Consider the following 19,838-nt stretch of genomic DNA (forward strand, 5'->3'; position numbering starts at 1 on the left):
GCCACGCTTCCTGAGTTTGCCTATGAGGGTGTTGTGACAGACAAAGTCAAAAGGTTTGCTAAAGTTGTCATAGACAATATCCACTGCTCTCCCCTCATCCATCCAGGTAGCTGCCACACCACAGAAGGCAATCAGGTTGGTCAAGCAGGGTTTACCTTTAGTGAATCAGTGCTGACTACTCCTGATCAACTTCTTGTCATCCATATGGATAGAAATGGCCTCTAGAATGAGGTACTCCATCACCTTTCCAGGCATTGAGGCAAGGCTGATGGGTCAGTAGTTCCCTGGGTCATTCTCCTTGCCCTTTTTGAAGATTGGGATTACATTTTCTTTCTTCCAGTCCTCAAGCACTTCTCCTGAACTCTGTGACTCCTCAAAGATGATTGTGAATGGCCTGGCTATAATCTGCCAGCTCTCTCAGCACTCGTGGATGCATCCCATCAGGTCCCATGGACTTGTGGATATAAAGTTTGCCTAGATGTTCTCTAAACCAATCCTTCTTGACCAAGGGAAAGCCTTCCATCCCATATTCCTTTACTCTGATTTCCTGGGTCAGAGATGCCTGAGAGCTGGTCTTGCCAGTGAAGATTGATGCATAGAAGTTGTCAGTAACTGCTACTCAGAGTCCTCTTTACCAGGGTCTCCTCTCCATGTAGTTATGGGCCCACATGACTGTTAGTTTCCCAACTAAGATTAATTCTTCCTTAAATACTGTAGCCTCTACATTACATATTTGATTTGAGATGCTAAATAATTTCAAACATAGAGGGTTTAATTGAGTAGGAGAACTTTGTACAATTCTTTTAATGCATTCCTGTTGCTCTTGGGTCTCACTTTTCCCACTTTCTATTACCAGTTGACCTGAGCAGTGTTGGCCCAGCTGCTGTTTCTTCCGCCTCTGAGTTATTTCCTGCTTTCTTTTGTCCTTCCTATAGCAAGAGTTTAATGTAGACTGAGCCTGCTCAGTGAATTAAGCAGCACATTGATTGCGGCTTCCTGAAAGGTTTAAAAATGCCTACCAGTGTAGATGGCCAAACTGTCATTAAGGTGCTCTTATGCAGACATGAAGAGCCTGGTCACACATAGCTACTCATCTCAGTCTCCACAGTAGTAACAAATGTCATCTATATACAGAAACTACTCACATATCTCTTTTGGCTGACATTATTGACGCTTGTCTTTCTGGATACATATATTGACTAATTGCAACTGCCAATGTTTTAAGAGTCAGATCAAATAATAAAAGTTGATGGTGGCCAAGTGATACTTTAAACTCCCAAAGCCCTTTGAAATATGGGAAAATTATTTCCATTGGTTTGATAGAACAGTGTATTATTGGTTTGATAGAACAGTGTATTATACTTATCATGGAGGCAATGTTTTAAAAATGTGTTCATTCTTGACATTTGTTCCTGCGAACACGCCATTAACCCTTTCCTGAAAACAGCCCTTCCCTGCATTGTTCCCGACAAAAGGAGCTGGCAAAGTGAAGGAAAGAAAAGCAATTTTAATACAGCACCTGCAATCTGCTATGAATTATTATCATAGTTCAATTCTTGCTTAAATCTTGTGCAGAGTGGAGATCCTTAATCAATTCTTCACGTTGCCCACTTCTCAAGGAATAGTTCCCAAGAGGAGACAAGTTTAGGTTGACCAGGGGAACAACTTCATACTCAGAACTGTTGGTGAACCTTTCTGGGACTTTTACTACTCTGTAGATCTGTAATGCTAATGTCATTTTTCTGGTTCTTGAACTCTTCCAAAAACAAATTCAGAGACAGGTAGCTAAACAGTATTTTCAAACAGATTAATAAAATCCTAGAATCATAGAATTTTAAAGGTTGCAAAAGATCATTGAGTCAAATCAAACTGGGATCAGCTGCCTTCCCTTTTAGAACATTACTTTTGGAAAACAAGAACCAATTGCATGGTGAGAGGTGTTGGTTATCCATGAGCTTACTATGGCAATGCAGGCTTTTTTGAGGAATATTAGAGCGCTGCATCTTCAGTGCTAGAGAGCAGGTAGAGATGAATGAAGAAACAATACATTCCAAATTCTGGTGAGTAGGAAGGCGAGCCTAGAGGTGATCATGCCCTTGGGGAGACATGGTGTTTCAGCACCCGTTTTTTCCTTAGACTGCACTCACACACTACATTTTACATCAGCTTTGCCTTTAGATAAGTTTTCTTCTGTTACAATAGTAATTCAAGTCAATATTCTGACTACATTGATTTCCTATCCTGCTATTTCAGTAACAGACTCCATGGTTTTCAAATCATAGAATTGAATGGGTTGGGTTGGAAAGGAACTTAAAGATCAATGAGTTCCAACATTCCCAACCCCCCACCACAGGTAGGGGCACGTTGGGCAGTTTTCCCTGTTTATTGTTCATAAGGCCTAAATGGGCCTCAGAAGGCACTGTAACCATCACATCACGCAAACTATGTCTCTTGCTCTAAATGTCCAGGCAATAAAGCCATCTTGTTCAACCTCATGTAACTGCTTTTCAAGAGCAACTGTAAGTTCTAACCCCTTTTGCTGACACAGGCAGAATTAATTAGCACTCACCTGACCTGGTGTAGAAGACACTTCCATTCACTTGACATTTAATAACTTGTTATCCAACACCTTGCTTCTGTCCTCCTAGGCATCCTGTCTATTCTAAGCTTCCTCTATTACTAATGGCATATGCATGCCATGTTCATATAGCCCTCATGTCTAACTCTTTCTCTGCCAGGCCCATGCAGCAGCCCTGTTCTTCTCCCCCTCCTCTCTAATATTTGCTAATTTTGACCAGGAGTTTTGAGTCACCATGCATGACCTTATTTTCAGCTCTGGGGAAGGAGCTATGTTGAGTAACCCTTGTCTTTCTGCGTTCCCCAGACTACAAAGAGTACAAGGCATTTGTTTGTCAGGTAGGCACAGAAATGGGTCCACTGTCACTGTGACATGACTGTCCTTGCCACCACATCACTTTTGATCCACAGGATCGCATCCTGTGAAAGGCAGAGTCTTGGTCTCTGCTTATCAATACAGATATTTTGTTAGCAGAAAAGAGAGATAGTGTGATCGCATTCTTTCTCCAATTAATCTGCAGCAGTAGTTCATTAGTATTACTTTTAAATTTTGTAAACATGAAGAGGGTTTATCCATTTTTAAATCTCTGCTTTCTTTTCTCTGACCACAACACTGGCAGCACTTGGGTTGCTCTTCCAGAAGGGTGAGTAGAGTAGGAAATAGGAGAAAATAGGAGACATGACTGAGGGGGAGAGGCACTGTGTCTACTCTGATCTGTTTCTGGAGCTCTTTTTGGTCCCCTTTGGCTATACCCCCAGGCAGCACTCTCCTTTCTAGCCTGCAGTCCAGGGAGTGCATACTTTATTCCCCACTGAACCTGTTTAATTGGGGGGGTCTCCATCTCCCTCTTCACAAGGGATTTGTCTTTTCCTAAAGTGGACAGTCTTTATCCTGAGCTTATCACCTACATATTGCCACTGAGGAATCACCACCAAAATTCAGATCTCATCTTCAGATTTGAGGGTCTTTCTGGAAAAATGTTCTTTCCTCATCTACCTGGTAAATGAAATTATTAAAATCACAAGTACTTTTTATTTGCCCTGCTCTTTCATTAGGTCTCATGTAGGCTCTTCACAGCACCAAGGCTTGCTGCCAAGAGGAGGAGCTGCAGTCCAATTTTGTGCAAATAACTCTGGGCTTACTCTAACAGCACCTTTGTTTTTCAAAAGTGCTCTCTAAGTTGGCAGATGCTATTTAGTTACCCTCCATCAAGCACCTGACTCAGGCTTGCCGCCTGGAAAAAGTAACCTCATGTTAGGCTTTGTGGATTGCCTAAGAACCTGATATTCCTAAACTCCTTCTGCAACCATCTCATGAGATCTCATGGTGGTGATATATAATTATTGCCACATAAAAAGGGAACACAGAATTGAACACTGCCACGGAGGCCATGCTTCTGAGAGGTGAAAGAGAAGCTAAGGAATGGCACAGTGTCTGTGCTCCCATGTAGATTACAGAGGACTCTTCCCTCCTATTCATCATGACATAACTTTCCTGTGGGGATTATAGCATTTGTTTACAAGGAAATGTAATAGTAGGAAATTATCTGATGCATTTTGATATGTCTAAGTGATATCTAGCAGGTGGAAACATGAACTTAAGCCTCCACGTACAAAAACAGAAGTCCCATTCTTGTCTTCTATTGACAACATTTTATTATTTAAATTCTGCAAGGACAACTAGTAGAAATGCCAAATCTAGGCCGGGGCTGAGAAGACATACAGCTGGACAATGGAAGGACAGAATACTTATCCAGCCCAAGAGGGGGAGTAGGGATAATGTGTTAGGGAAAGTTTCAAGAAAAATGAAAAGGAAGAGGAACAGTGATCATGAGACATATGAGGAGAGGAAGGTAGATATATCTGTTCCATCCTGGAAAAGACAAAGATGATGACGCTCCGTGAATTTAGGGAGTGTGGAAGCTGTCTTCTTCATCAATATAAGACATGAAATTACACTTATATTCACAATTCAAAGTTCTTTCATGAAGGACTGTAGCATGCCACCTCCCATACTCAGCACGTCCACATCCAAGAGTCAATACTGGACAGCAGTTATGTTTTGATGCCCTTCTCAGCAATTGTGTTTTGCTTTCAGGCTCTGACTAAGGTTAGGACAGGATGCAGAACACACAAACAGGTGTTTCCAGACCTGGAAGTGGATGACTATGGGACCTTGTTTTGGTTACAACAGATTCAATAGTGGCGTCTACAGCATGCTTGGCATCTCAGCATGTTTACTGTTCATGGCATTGAGCACTGACATGTCAGTGAAGCCCAGACAAGGCAGGACCACCTTTTGTTAAACAGACATGGTGGCATACAATGGCTTGCACCTTTCCCTGTTTAACCTCATAAGGGACATTGACACCGTACATCATCTTGCTTTGTAAATGCAAATGACAAAATTCACTCTCTAATCTGTCTGAACACAAAGCAGAAGTGAGGTCTGCTGGAAACAGTGTAACCCAGCTACATCTTCTTCTTGCTCAAAATGCCAGGAAGAATACTGAACGATTCAGGTGAATCCAGAAAATTAATCAGTGACTGCTTTATGATAGGAAGAGTGCTTCATCTTTAATATTTCTGAAATCCTGCTGCTACATACCTTTATCAGCTTTGGTTTTCATAAATACAGGGTTTACCCCTGTTGCAGACTATCACAAAGTGATCTTTCATATGTGCATTAAAGTCACAAAGCTTGGTGGTGGCATTTTCTGTACTACAAACTAGGAAACTCAGTTATTTCAAGTCCATTTTCGAGATAGATCATGCAAATTCTTTTATGACTTCTTATTCAGGCTTAGTTGCAACCCACCACTATAGAATGAGAATTTTTTTGCCCAGATTGGAGCTTCATTTTATATTAAAACTTCAACATTGTAAAATTTCATTGAATCAGTCTTGAAGATAAGTTTGATTAGGCAAACAAAATACGAGCATGTGAAATAGCAGACTTCTCCATAAGGAATGACATCATGGACTACTCATGATACAGTGGTATGATGGCAATCCCCTTCCCTCCAGACTCACAGTAATAGAGAAAGCTCTTTCCACTGCAGAAGGTGGCGTCAGCTATCTTCCTGAAAGCAATCTGTAGCTAGATTGCCAGCAAAGAAGTTTCCAATACTCAGTAGTGTTGGTGTGCAACACAAAACCACCATGGGAGAAGCTGGCATCAATCGGGGACTGGAGCTGGTAGTAGGGAAACCACCTGTACCTTCAGAGATACAGGAATGGCAAGAATCCCTTGTGAGCGATGGTCTGTTTGCTTCTGCCTCAGAATTCCCATTAATGTTCCCACAATATTCAAGATCTCAGATACTCCTTCACATCAAGTTAAATACTGTCTGTAGATTTGGGACTGTCACACATTTTCACATTTAGACAAATGGTTCCACCCCAAATCACATCATAGAACCTGCTCTTCTGGTCTTCAGGCTAACTCTCCATTTTTTAAAATTTTGACCAAACCCAGAAATGTTCTCCCCAAATTAACAAAATTATATAAATATCCCAGGCTTTGCAAACACATGAACTGTTCTTGCGTAACAGCAAACCATGTTGGGATGTATACAATGTAGAAGTTTTCCTATAAATACAATCGTATAGGTTGAAAATACTTAACTAGACATTACAACCCCACTTCTTCAGAGGGATTAGCTTTCTCTCTGCAGACTCTGACTGTATGGCCTGGCATCACATCACAATTTATTCACCCTGTTCACTGTGTTTTAAAGACATAAAATCCTAAGCATATCTTTACTCGAGCATGTGCATAAACCAAACCACGAGATGTCTGGCACTGCTCACATAAGGAGAGGCATCTCTTTGTGCTTCCAAAGGGCACCCAATATACTATTGGGTGTGTGTTTCACTGTGAAAGTGAAACTAGACAGAATGCCATTTAAAGAATAAAGTGAGATGACATCACTCCATTTGCCTACTTGAATTAGAAGATTACTCATTGCATCTTTGAGTCTCAGCTGACCCGATTTGGATTTTAACCAACACGTAAACAAGCCCTATTAACAACACTATTCAACACTACTTCTAGCAAGATGCCAATAGGTTTATAGTTAAACAGTATTTCAGACCATCAGCACCCAGTCACTAATTTAAAAACTGACCTTTTCAATTCACCACGTGGATGAGCCTGGGAAGTCAAAGGACAAGGAAAAATCTTATAAAAAAGAAGAAAGACAGCTGCCAAGGGAGCAATTGGATCAACTTCAGAGTAAGTCTGTGGAACAGAGTGGCATTTGCAAAGGCACTGAAGAGCTCTCATGGCATCAGGCTGGTGGTGGTGACAGAGCCATCTGTCCTGTCTTTTTTGCCCTTTCCTGTCTGCCATTAATTTTCCACAAAGGCTCCGAGCGACAGTCCCCTCATAGTGACCATACTTGGAAACAAGGTGTATGACAGGCAGGGGGAGAATGGCAATAATCTCTAAGAGCCCCTGTGTTACGGCTTGGGAAAAAATAGCTGAGAGTTTGCAAAGTAGCAAAGAAGAAGTGAAAACCGAGAAGATCTGCTGACAGGAGGATTCGGCAGGCACGCACCCCCTCGTTACACGCGGCGCAGGAGCGGAGGCGTGCGCTCCTTGTGCGCGCACTGCCGGCAGTAAACAAGGGAGTATTTCTGGAGCAGCTGCCTGTGTAAGAGGAGAGGTGCCTGTTGCTGTCCTGCAAAGTTAACACTTTTATAGTAGTATGTATCTCACACTTCTGAAACCCTCTCATTTCTGGCACTAATCATGCCAGGCCTTCATACAGCAAACTGTTTCTTGGGGTTGAAGCCCATGTTTAAAAATAAGAGGTTTTGCTGAGATGGAGCTATGAAATATAAGATTACATCTCATACTTTTCCTTTTAAAATTAATAACTATCAATGTGGTCTCTACCCCAGTACATGAAGAAACTAATACTGTTTGCTTTATGTTCATATTGGTGGTGTTTTTAGCAGCAGGCAAGTACAGACATGTTTTACAGAGTTTAATTACACAAATTCCAGTTTAAAGGTTTTATGCAAAAATCACTCCTACTTGCCATATATTCAGCTACTCTGTTCATCGTTAGAGGGAGTATCTTACAGTATTGCTACATGCAATGCAATTAACACTTATCCCACATCTATTCTCTCATCCTTTCCTCCAGAAGGATATGTGCGTTTGCGGGTTTTTGTTTTGACATGTTAAGGGCAATATGCAAGCACACACATACATGTACGCACTACACATAACCAAGTGTGTATGAAGTGAGCTGTGTACTCAGAGCAGAGATTATTCTCTTTGGTGTTGGTTGGCAATTACTGAGGGAAGTTGCACAGTCTAGTTTCTGTGGAAGATCTCACTCCTGTTACTGCTCAGACTCTTCCCATATCAAAGACTGACTCCTGCAGTCTCTGCCATTAGGCTTTCTCCAAACCAGTCTAAGACAGACATACCTTACTGACTCTTGAAGATTTTGACCCCATGACTTACTGTGTGTGACTTATCCACAGACAGGGTGAGAACTGGCTGTTTAATAGAACTGTGACTGTACCCAATGATGGGTACTTCCCCAGTCCTTATTGCCATTCCAAGGTACTGTTCTCAGCACCCAGTAGGATAACTGATCTCATATGAAGATCTCACTTTTTTATTTCACATTATTTCTGTTACTAGCAATTTGGCAGAACACAGGGACCTGCCTCCAAGTGATTTGTGTAGCTATTTCTGACAACAGATAAGGCCTAGTTCCTCTTGGAATCAGTGACTTAAGTCTTGTTTTCCTCCTTTCTATCAAGAAAAGGAGGATGATTTCTATGTTATATTATCCTTGCAATGGCTGTTTTTCTTACAGAACAGGAATATTTGATTCCTCTCTCATTTCAACTTCTCAGATAGCCTCTGTTTAATGAAATAGGACATTATCGCCCTCTTACATACATGGTTAAACCAAGAGGTCAAAACAGCTTATTTGTTCAGCAGCTTATTGCATGTATTTTTTGATGCCCTGGGTAATTTCTTCTGGCTTGCAGTTAGAGTTGGAGGTGCAAAGTTTCTGGAAGTTTTGAAGCCCCAGGAAGTAGCATTCATCCACAAGGATTTTCATGTTTTCTTCCAGTTATTTATTTTCTAATAACTGAAGGTTGAAATACCAGTGTGGGCTACTTACTTGTAACCAAAAAGAAAATTTTTTTAACTTTGAGAATGTGAATTACACTGTTTAGTTAGAAGAACAAGTCTATGTTTCTACTGGAAATAATGGAAATACAAGTGCTTAATCCTGGCTGGTTTAAGAGATAAAACTTTGCAAGAATAGTAATCTCTTTAACGTGCTTTTCTAACTACATCACCCCTTCCTAAGAACTTGGTGTTTGTATATGTGTTCTTTGGGTTTAAATAATGAAAATTGATCTAATTGCTAATACTCAGCTTTACTTCATGAACATGTATGTGGAGATATTTTTGTATTGTTAACACTACACTATAGTGTATTTGACACTACACTATAGCCATTTGACCTAAGGAATAGAGGAATTTTAATAACTCAAAACTGCAAATTTTTCAGTGGAGTAACGTCACATGGAAGGCTTAATTTTTATAGATAGATTATTGATTGCTTGATGTTCAGCAGATACATCCTTTAAGATAAAGGCACTAGAGGTTCTCTTACTGTTTCTCCCAAGAGAAATTACCTTTTCTATGTGGAAAATGTTTCTGTTAAATTTTTTCAAAGCTTTCAATTTTTTTTTTTTTTTTGCAGATATTCACAGAAAAAAAGTAAAGGTGAACAAACCAGCTTTTTTTTCCCTGTAGTTTCTAGGTTTCCTCCCAGACCCTCAGAACTTTAGGCAGCCTACAGGGCCCAGCAGTAGTGCCAACACCTCTGTGAACTTATTGCCAGAGAGGATGTCACTGGATGGAACATGTGGCAGCTATAAGAGAAGGAGAAGACCAGTGGTGGAGCTTTGCCTCTTCCCCTTCACTCTCCTGAAAGCTACTGTACCCTGTACTCCTGTACCCTGAAGAAATTGTGACTGTGTTTGGCTAATATTCAGGATTCACTCAGGTGAGAGATTTTTTTTCATGACCTTTATTCTTTTGAACCTGCTCGAAGCTTAGGTCTGAATTCAAGCTTTGGGAGAGTTGAGATGTGCAGTTTTCTTCACAGCTGATATCTAGCGGTGCCAGTGGCTGGATAGCTTTGTAGGTAGCCTTCAATGGAGATAATTAAATTGCAGATGATAGGCTCTGCTTTGAACCACCTTCTAATTTTTTTACAGATGTGTGAGAGAAGTTCAGGCTGGAATCAGATCTGAATAATGTGCTTGTTGCTGATTCTAGGCCAGAGTTGGTGCTAAGGCAAACAAGGTGTCTGAATGCACAGAACTGGCCAGAAAGATGCAGGCAGGTTTTGGTTTTATGGTCATATGGGCAAACATAGGCACGTTGGTCCTCATGTTCTGGACTATGTGTTGGCCATCAGCTGGAGTAAATCACCTTGGTTTCTGAAAGGATTCTTGATATTCTAGAGAATCCAAATTCTTTTGAGTGACTCTCACCAAAGATGGAATGTGAATGCTCAGAGGAAATCTCTAAAGCATGCTCTCTGGAGAGCATGATATTTGGATTAACTCCTCACCAAAACAGCCCACTGAAATCAAAGACATGGAGAGTTCACGGAGATCCTGTGGCAAAACTCCTCACATGACTTTTGTCAAACTGAGAGTTTGAGAGAGTTTTGATCCAAAGAGTGTTTGTAAAATTAATTCCTTAAACATTTTCCCTCAGATAGATATGTGTGAGGGAATACTGTTTCTTGATTGTAATCTCTAGGGCTTTATTCTTTTGGTAGAATTAGAGCAGCAGATTAGACTAAGGATGGTGGAAGTGCACAGTGAGAGGGTGAAGGTGCATTTGCATAAAATGAACGTAAACCTCTGGTCAGGGCTATCCATGTTCATACCATGTTCACTTCCTGAGCTGGCTGTTCAGTCAGAGGCAGCTTGAAGCACCTATATGGCTTGACACACCAAGAATATATAACACATGCAGGACCATAGCCCAGTAACTCTCATGTACAAGTGAACTGAAAAGAGGGTGGATACAGTGATGCACAAATAGAAGCTCATGAACACATTGCTTCATGGTTATGTAATGGAATTGGTAGCTGTCTATAATTGTCCAGCCAGACTATTTAAATGAACTAAATAATTAATTGAACCTATCTCATGTTATAAACCTTTTTCATCTGGACTTTTTATTATTTCAGTCTTTTCATTGCATCCCTGTAATGTCATTGTGGCCAATTTTAGCTGCATTTTCCCCTTGAAAATATTTACCAACACGGTGCCCTCAGCCTCTTGTAGTACAGGAAGTTGGGGCTGCAGGGTGTCTCTCCAGGCTGAATGCTTTCCTGTCAATGATATCAAATTATAAGTAGCTGCACTAATCTGCCTATCATCAGAAATAGCCACAGAAAAATGCACAAATGTAAACATAAAAGGGACTCTCATAATTTACATACTTGTCATAGTTCACTATAAATCAATGCAAATACCAGAGGGCTTGTTCTTATTGACACAACCTGGAGGCTAGCTTTGCCTGTTGACATCTTATCTTCTCACAAGATACTGTATATTAGAAAAGTTAATTGACTAATCATTTTCATCACTGGAAGTGTAAGTAAATAATTCCATCTATTTCTACCTAGGCTTCTGTTTACGGTCAGAGGGTGCCAAGCATTCAGACTAAATGAAAATATACCCTCTAGTAACCATGCACGGCATCCCCCATAACAAGCTGCAGAAACTCTCTGAAGCATTGCTGTTATGTTGTGGGGAATCCTGAGAATCTTAGGCTTAACTCACCATGCTGGCCAGCCTCCTGCAGGGGCGGCCAGGAGGAGGCTGGGACAGCAGGGGGATGAATCTGGGCAGACCCGTGCTAGACCACCATCATCTGTCATTTTTAGGGAAGGGAGGCAGGTCTGAAAGTAATTAGTTATTGGTGTCTGGGAATGTGCATGAGACAACATGGGAACACGTGCTTCAGCTAGAGGAGAGGAGCTGGAGGGCTATCTAATAGCTGATGTTTTACATTTTTTGACTGTCCCTGCACAATCAGCCATAACCATTTTGTTTCTTTATGATAAAAGAAACCAGTTCCCCTTCTCCCTCTGTTGTAGAGAAAGAAAATTTTCTGCAGCTTCTTCCTTGTATACCTTTGCCATCTAGTGAATTAAAGAAAAATTGACTGTGAGTTAGACTTTGCAGTACTTATGCATTTGGTGACAAGACTTCAGTGGGGGTGAAATTTAGTAGTCCTGAACTTTTGCTGTAATTGTGATGAAGATTTTCTAGGTGATGCAGAGACAAGTTATTAAGCCACTAGCTCTTCATCTGTCCCACAGGAACACAGGACCATTTTTTTCCTTTGCAACTGTACCTCAGAATTAGTTAGAGAATATTTAATATTTCCAGAGTGCCCATATAGTGTGTTGTGTTCTGTTTCTCTCCTTGTGCAAAATTTAACTTTGTCTAGAGAAGTGTCTCTGGTTTTCTTTGGACATTGTGCATCTAAAAAATACAGCCTGGACACTGTCACTGATTCCTATCATGCAGACTCCTTTCTATGACTTGCTCCAGAAACTTTTCCCTTTACTCCTCTCCCTCCCATTTAGAGGAGAGTGGGGTCCTGTGCTGGCCTATGTGTTTTCCTGCTTACCTTTGTCCTGGCTTTCTGCTGTGACTTCCATCAAGGATATCACTTTATGCTGAGGACTTTTGCCATGCATAACCACCTGGGTTGAGAGCACTGACTCATTTTCCCTTCGGTGCTGCAGCCCAGAGAGGCAAGGACTGGTTACTGCCGCCAAAGTTGACCTCACTTACACCTGGGATTTACAGGTGAAAGGCTTCCACGGAAATGCTGAGACCAGGATGGTTTATTCCCTGTCAGACTGTGCCAATCTGGCTGCCCTCAGCAGCTTTGGCCTCATGTGTTAACCAAACTGAACCCTATCTTTTCATTAGGTCACAAGAAGTGATGGCAGCTAATTACCTCTGCATGAAATGAACAGGTATTTTAAATTTAAAAATCTGAATGGCAATTGAGAAAAGAACCTAACCATATGCTTAAGTATTGCTATATTCACCTGCATTTAAGTAAGAGGTCATGAATAGGAAAGGGACCTGAACACTTAGTTAAATGCTTTTAGTAATGAAGATTGTAGAGCACAGAGCCAGGGAATGTGCAACTTTGTGCCCTTATTTGAATGGTGCAAAACATTTAAAATGTTTAAAATGTATTTCACAAAAAAAAAAAATAGCCACTTACACTTTAATTTAAAGAAATAATTAGTACTTCCATATATGTTATTTCACATCTATAGCTATTCCTATTTCCAAAAAGCTGTCATATTAATTCCCCAAATGAAATTTTATTAACATCTTTATGTGTTTATCCTATGGATGGTACTAATTTGTGAGACCTTCACTACTGGTCTTCTCATTGTAACATGCAAAAAAACGTTTTAGGTGGCTATATCCAAACACAATCTTGTATGCAAGTCATATTTGTTTCAGATCAAGTCGTCCTCTGAGGAGCAGAGTGGCGTAAAAGGTACAGGGGAGGGAGCTAAATGGAACACTTAATAGGAACTCATCTAGCAACTGGAACTAATGGGAACAGACAGGGCTGGGAAACATGAGCCTACAAGATCTCCACTGAAAGGTATTCATTCCAATTTGTCCTCCCAAGCCTTACTTCCCAGAGATGTATGGTTCTTTTTCCTTTTTTAAATCAATTCACTTGTTTATGAGAAAGAGCAGTACCACAGTCATTTCTTTGTAAAGGTATTTCTTGAAATCCCAGAAATATTTCCAAATAGAGTGTTTCTAACAGCACTTTAGGCTGCCGACTTTCTGAGGCTTTTTGCTACCCAATGCAGTGAATGGATCTCTACCCTTGATTTGATTCCCACAGAAAACAAAACAACTTTTGCTTATGTTTCCTCAATGAAAAGAATTTGAATTAAAGAAGTTTGTTGCATTAGAATTGGTAACAGTTTACACAATCCTTAGGGATATCAGAGGTGTTAAAGAGTAACATCACCTTGGGCAAACCTTTCTGTAAAAGGACTGCACAGATTACTGCAGTTAACGAAACAGAGGATATTTTAATGAAGGAAAATATCTGCACATGAGCATGCACTTCAGGTTTCTAATTCTGAACTAATTCTGTATTGGACATTGAACACTGTACTATATGAACACTTCGAACATCTGAACATCTATGAGCATCTGAACTAGGAACATCCGAACACTTTATGTATTGGGGAAATTAGGTAAAAACACTACTGTATGTTCTTCCTGGTCAAAATTAAAATTTTGAGATTGGTGCAATCAGCCACCTCTAATAATTGGAAATAAGCTTTATTACTTTGTTAGTACCAGTGTAACTTTTTGTCAAGCTCAGTGCGAACACCCACTGCAACTCTGCCAGCCTAATTCAGGTGTCTGGCTCCAGACACAGAGGACCCTGAATGTACTGAAAGGGACAAGGTGGCCTCAGAAAGAAGACACGACAGAGGAATTCCCTGGGCTGGCAAAAAGAAAGTCTTTTTACTTTAGAGTGCTGGAGAAAAAGGAGAAGGAATGGGAAAAAAAAAGACAGTCCATTGGTGCAGCCATGAATAACTGCAAACTTTTATGAGCGAAGACTACAGAGAAATGCAGTTTCCTGGGATACCATGAGGGTTTAGTGAATCCCACACTCACCTGTGAGTAATAAGGCATTCCAGGCCGTCTGCTTCGCATCAGATGTATTATTTTCTTGGCCACCCAACTAGCTGGAAGATGTCTGTCACAGTAGTGAGAAATATTCTGGACCTAGTTTGGTGAACAGCACCTTTGATATTTATGTTGTTTCCTTCTCCTCATAATAATCTGAGCTGAAAATAACTGTGATTGCAATGATAAGGGGAAAAAAAGAAAGAGTCGGGAAAAAATATTATAGGCTAGCAAAGGAATTCTCATAATGGAAAGCACTTCCATAAAATTCTTCTTTAGTGACTAAGTTGCTTCAGTGACTACATGAGCAATCAGGGAACTGTATATACTGAGAAGTCTTAAGTGCAAACTGGGAGCATTACTAGGGAAGCTGGAGCTGTGATTCCAAGTAGAACACTTGCAGCCTGTGCTGGGTTCAAACCCAGTGTTACTGTTTCATTAACTGCATTCATAGCAAGGAAAGATGTTCAAGAACAAGTAGGAAAATTTCCTTCAAATCAGTACCATTGTTCTCATCTCTTCACTGATGTTGCCAGCCAATTAGACATGGAAGGAAAAATAAGCATGGACTACTGTATGTTTTCACTTTTGTGCAACAGGTTTTAATCAATGTACCCACAGTGTATAAACATTATGTCAGCATGTAATTAGAAAATGGCAGATATGTAGAATAATTCAGATGCTCTTCTACCTGACATAGTCTTGGAATTATATCAGTGTTTCCATCAAACAACATTTTACTTCTCTGATCATCTTTGCTTGCAAATAGTGTGCCCTTCCAAAATTAAATCTCTTGCTCTTTGAGTAGTCAATATATATTATTGATAAAAATAGAAAGAGATGGAATTTTGTGCAAAATTTGGTATAATCTTAACAAGTGTGTCAGGATCATAGCAACAGCTTTTCTGTGACTGCAACAATACATGTGCTGCATAGAATTAATTATCAAGAAGTGAACAGTGTGGCTGATGTCAGCCTGGAAATAGCTAATCAAGATGTCTGCTGGTAGGTTACCTTCGAACATGTAACCTACTTAACCTGTAACATAACTGTGAAGCTTCAAGTGGCTTCCCAGCAACTCTGGCTATTGTTTGGAGTTTTTTTATGTTTAGGTAGTCTGGTACAAAACTCCAATATGCAATGTTTTCACCTGCCTGGATGTTTTATTGTTGACTCATAACTGTGATCAGATTTAGAAAAAATGAGCTAGTATTTGTATGGTTTTTTAGCGAATTTGCCCAGAACTCATTTTTGGCCATTTAAGAAAGCAGTCCAAACCAAATTTCACATCCCTGCCACCCTTCTCCCTGGACATGAGGTAAAGAAGTACCGGAAGCACCAAATTCAGTCCTTCTCTACTTAAGGACTTAACAGTTAAATTATGGAGCTGTGCCTGGAGAGACTCCGTGTCACCACTCTCCCAGGGTTGCTTTCCTGGCTGTGGATCCTTGTATGTTGTATGTGACCTTGTATGTTTTCAGCAAAAGTGATTTTGAAAGATTTTCCCTACTCACGAAATTCTAAATAGTTATTTTCACCTTTTGCTAAGAAATTTAGCAGCACAAGTCTAGATAAGTTCAAGGATATTTGTCCTTCTACTTTAATTAAGAATATAGAATCTGTTAGGTGCACATACCTGGGAAAACTACACAGCCAGATGTAAGCCAAATATTGGAATTTAAAAAACATTAATATTGTTTTTATCCAATACTTGGAAGGTTAATACCAGACCAGTCAGATGGTATTCTTAACAGTCAGATGGATATTATCTAGAGAAGTCACTTATGCTTGGTAAAAGATTCTCATGGAGCCTTGGACTAATAGGTATTAAGTACAAGGTTTGACCTTCCTGTGCCTAGACTGTCATCACCACCAAATGTGTCAGTAACTTGAAGAGCCAAGACTAACATACTCTGTATATCTTGTTTAATTGTTTCTTGCTTCAGGGTCAAAAACACCTACCGGGGTTATTTCAGCTGAGCTATCAGAGCCCAGCTTAGTTTGCTTTCTCTGAATGTAACACATGCAGATCAAACAACTAAAAGATCATTTGAAAAATATATATTTCTGGGACAGATACTATGCAAAGTATCTGCTGATAGGGCTAAATTGGCCAATTACAGTTATCTCAGAGTTTACGTTGTCTTCACCTTGAAGACTCTACTGTTGATCTGTGGCAGCCTACAATAGCTCTTTAACATGCTTAGGAATGCCATTTTTACAGGGTCATTTTTCCCCCAATTACTTATACAGAAATTATAACCATTTGGCTGGTCAACATTACTCTCAGTTGTGTTGCAGCACAGAAAAAACCAAAGAGGGTTGCTTCAACTTAGAACACAGCACCGTGGCTTCATCAAATCTCATCATCAGGACACTGATTAAGAAACGATCTATTATATCGGAAAGGTGTTTACAGTCAAAATGAATGAAACAGGATATGGATAATTGGGATGGCCATATTACTGGAAAAGAAACAGGGAACAAGCTCCTAATTCCATTTGAAGATAATTAGGTGGCCTGTCACTTTAATAAGATGTTTGGGCTCAAAGAATCTGCTTTGTTGAGGGTATTTCTTCTTTAATTGGCCTGTCAATTACAATTTGTCATGAAATGCTGCAAACTCTTTAGTGCCTGTTTTCAGTCTGTCTTATAAAATGGCTGCCAGAAAAGAAAAAGAAAAAAAAAGGGCATTAAAATACATACTGATTGTTATTCCCCTGGTTCATTTTAAATATTTTTGCTATTCACTTCAATGCCTTCAGGGCTGAGCTACTGAAAAGACATGAGTTATGCTCATGATGCAAGTTGCAATGGAAAAATCAGATTTAAACTGAACATGGTACAGGGTACACAGTGCTGCCCTTTCCTGGGGTGACAAGTTGAGAATGCTAAAGCTGAACGAGCGAAGCAGCAGAATAGGTGTCTTACTGGAACAAGGTATTTTTGATATCTTCAAGGCTTAGTTGAGAAATTGAAAATTAACAAGCACTTTTTAGAAGGAGCATGGAAATAGTCAAGCATGAAATAGCAATCTATTGACCTCTGGTAACACGATGTCTTGATTTAGAAAACTGCCTTACAAGCCTGACAAACAACCTAATGCCAGCGATACTGGACTTTTTATGGTAGTTCGCTAGTTACCCAGATGAGGAACGGTCACCATGTGACAAACCATTAACAGCTGACTCAAAGGCATGCTTGGTCAAAGCAAAAGCAAGTGTTTTCCATGTTGTAATTACTTGTTTCTCTTTTCCTGGCTGAGAAAAACAGTTTGGCTGAATACAAGGGTGTTGTAAGCTCTCCCTGAGGGACAGTTTTCCTTTAGGAAGCATAGACTAAGAAGAGTTTGCTGTCAACTTATACTGTTGACAAAAGCAATAGTGTTAACCAGTACAGGAATTTAATTTTTGTGTTCCTGAGCATGTGGCATCTGTATTCTTACAGAGCTGTAGTAGCAAGTCTCTAGACCCTGTTCTTGTCCTCTCCCTTTACACTGTTCAGGTGCTATGAAAGAGTTATTGTAAAAGATTTTTCTATGAGAAAATCACACTTTCTAATGACAGACAGAGCTGAAGAGGGCAGGAGCAGCAGTAAGTGCACTTTAACTGTGTGTGGAATTAAAAAGGTGCCAGAAATTCAGGAATAGGAGATGGTAGATGCAGATGTCAAAACCAAAGTCGCTATTGGCCTAGTAACTCTCATAATTACTGGAACTATTTGAGTTTTCTGTCTAAGCCAAATCTTGCTTCTCTCCTCTTAGGTATTGCAGTGAAATGCCCTGATCATAGGAGGTGTGAAGTATGTTTTGCAAACCAGCATTTGTCTGAAAGCACTCAGCCCCACCTCAGATCTGAATGGAGAACAGTCTGCTTTAAGATTTTTTTCCAGAGTTTGGATTAGGTAGAGAAATAGTACTTTCCTCTCTGGATTTCCTCTCCTTTTTTCTGAAGGCCAGGTTCTATTAACACATATATACCGACTTTCCTCTGCAACAAAATGTTTATTTGTTTGTGACCTTTGCTTCATTTTCAGACTGGAATAGTTCAGCTGGAAGAGGCCTATGAGGATTATCTAGTCCAACAGCCATTTTAGGTTTTTGCCTTGACTTGGATCTGAAGCGAGGTGGCTGCAGCCACAATGCAGAGCAGTGACCACTCTACAACCACGGCTGCCCGGTGTCCGGTGCTATCGCCATGCATGGACCTTGAAAGCTTGTCTTATGCCGATGCTATGTCTAGTGGTGTGACTTAGCACTTGATTTGGGTAGGAGAATTAAAAAAGCTAAATAAAATAATGACTCAAAATGCTACACATTTGTTCAACCCCCTGAATAGCTGTTTACACTCCTACTTTTACTATAAATTGGTACCTCATGGCTTCTTTGTATAAGACAGTGAGCTAGTCTAGCGGGATGACCTAGTTATTTTTAAAGCCCGCTTATGTCAATGCTCTCTGTCCTGTGACCATGTTGGCCACCATTATTTCGGGGTGAGGTCAGTCTTCTTCTTTGCTCGGGCCCCCTGCCAGTTTCTCAACACCTGCCTTGAAAGTGACAGCTCTATGGGTGTCCTCATAAATTAAAAATCATGTGCCTCTGCCCTGATGCCTTGGGACAGGCACAAAGTTAGAAACTGTCCTGTAACCCAAGCCCTGGAGCTGCTGCACGGGACAGCTGAGCAGCAGGCAGTGAGCCCCAGCAGCGGGGGGCCGGCTACACTGCAGACCTTGGGCAGCGCCCAGCCTGGTGCCAGCGGGCATGTGGCTGTGTCCAGTGAGAGCCAGGGATGGCCCCCAGGTAGTGATCTTTCCCCGTGGGAAGGGTGGAGAAACCAAGGGGCTAACAAGGGGCTGCTCTGGGTTCTGTGCAGCACCTTTGCCCTTCTGTACCCGGGACGAACTGAGCTGGCAGAGACAAGATGGGGAGTGAGGAGTGGGGAGTAGGCTCTCCACAATGAATGGGCAGTCCTGTGCGCAGTTGTCACTATCCTTTGCCTCCTCCCAGCTCCACCGTTACAGCTCTGGCACATAATTGAGCACAGCACTAATTCAGTCATGTGTTTTCCTCTTTCCAGTGTGCACTGTAGACACACAGCCACCATACATGTGCTCCATAGCCTGACAGAGTCCTAAAGCTTCAATTCAGCAAAGCCCTCGGGTGTTCTCCTATCCCCCAAACCCAGCTGCTCAGTCTGCTCCTCTCTCACCACCCCCACCAGGAAGGTTACATCCACCCACAGGGAAACTGCTGGACAAATCAGACAAGCTGCAACACCCCACTGCTCTAATCTGTCTGCCCCTGCCCCAGGTGTGTGTTGTGACCCGTTTCAGGACCCATGCCTGGTAGTGCCCAAGGTCCGGGGAGCTGCACGCGCAGTATCATAGCACCAGAGTCGCCTCTCAGCTCCATAACTGCGGGTGCCAGACACGACTGCTAATGTGACCCCTGGTACGGAGTGAGGTCCTGGCATGCCAGCTCCCAG

Source organism: Coloeus monedula (genome assembly GCF_965178545.1).
Source record: "Coloeus monedula genome assembly, chromosome: 2".
Classification (NCBI taxonomy): domain Eukaryota; kingdom Metazoa; phylum Chordata; class Aves; order Passeriformes; family Corvidae; genus Coloeus; species Coloeus monedula.